This window comes from Aplysia californica, unplaced genomic scaffold (assembly GCF_000002075.1).
Source record: "Aplysia californica isolate F4 #8 unplaced genomic scaffold, AplCal3.0 scaffold00249, whole genome shotgun sequence".
Classification (NCBI taxonomy): Eukaryota; Metazoa; Mollusca; class Gastropoda; order Aplysiida; family Aplysiidae; genus Aplysia; species Aplysia californica.
The window spans coordinates 864406-865516 of NW_004797519.1; the positions used below are offsets into that span (position 1 = coordinate 864406).

Below are 1111 nucleotides of genomic sequence, written 5' to 3' on the forward strand. Positions count from 1 at the left end.
AGTGTGTGTGTGTGTGTGTGTGTGTGTGTGTGTGTATCGGCGAAAAAGACTAGGGGATTGAGACGCGAGGACGAGAGAGAATGTGTGGGAGATGGGGGGATGGCTTTCAATGGACTGGCCTTCACCTTCGTTAACCCACACACACATGATCGGACATAGTTAAAACAAGGAAAGTAAATGTTCACAATTAAAGCTCAGATCAGCGCTAGGCCTATGTCTTTACAGTAAACAAAACACACACAGCAGGGCCTAATTAAAGTCCAGCGAGGTAGTTGATTGGTTATTTTTCCCTCAGAAACGATGTATTATAATCAGTACCGGTAGTACTTTTACAAGTTGCGTCCGTGGAAATAATAATAATATTATACATACGTACAGCTAGCCTATACATAAATGTCTTACGTCCTTCGGGCACGCACTATTACATTATACAAGCACTTATTCATAATATTTTCAGAACTCCTTTAATCCAACAGAGTTGTCGCAAAGATTCTCTTATAATTATACATGTACTACACGGTCTTTGGTTTTCGCAAAGAATTCACGCACAGTTGTAGGCCTATCCGCGAAAAGCACGATTAATTATATTTCACACCGAACTCCATTAATCCAACACGAAAACAGATCCATAAACCACGTCCCTGTTGCGCATTACGTAAGTAGGTGTCGAATTATGGTCTGTCCATTAATCCAATACCAACACACACGAACACCAACACGTATATGCACTCAGGTAAGGCCACATAAATCCCGCAAACACACGAGCACGCATACGTACGTACACAGGTAAGGCTACATAAATCCAGCAAATACACGAACACGCGCGCGCGCACACACACACACAGCAGGTAGGGCTGGTAACATGGCAACAAGCGTGGATTAGATTCTACCGCCGAATTAACCGTCCCATGGGCTGAAATTGTAACAAGAGAGAGAGAGGGAGTACCGAAGAGTCATCTGTGATCACACCAGCCCTAACTGGCCCAGGCGACACTGCACACACACACACACACACACACACACACACACCCCGTCGTTATCTCTGACTGACGAGAACAAGTGACTGCTATTGTCGAGGAGTCAGAAGTTTTGATCATCGACACCGCAGTCA

The 1111-nt window shown here is 44.6% G+C and overlaps 1 long non-coding RNA gene across 2 annotated transcripts in view; it reads right to left on the reverse strand.

Annotated features, from left to right (window-relative positions):
• LOC118477843 overlaps positions 1 to 977 on the reverse strand; it is a 5089-nt gene extending 4112 nt beyond the window's left edge. The window contains exon 1 of one of the 2 annotated variants that reach the window (XR_004858645.1): positions 783 to 977. This is a non-coding gene — a long non-coding RNA (uncharacterized LOC118477843). Of the gene's footprint in view, positions 1 to 778 lie in introns of both variants that reach the window. The other variant, XR_004858646.1, reaches the window with a different exon arrangement.
• Between the last annotated feature and the right edge of the window lie 134 nt (positions 978 to 1111).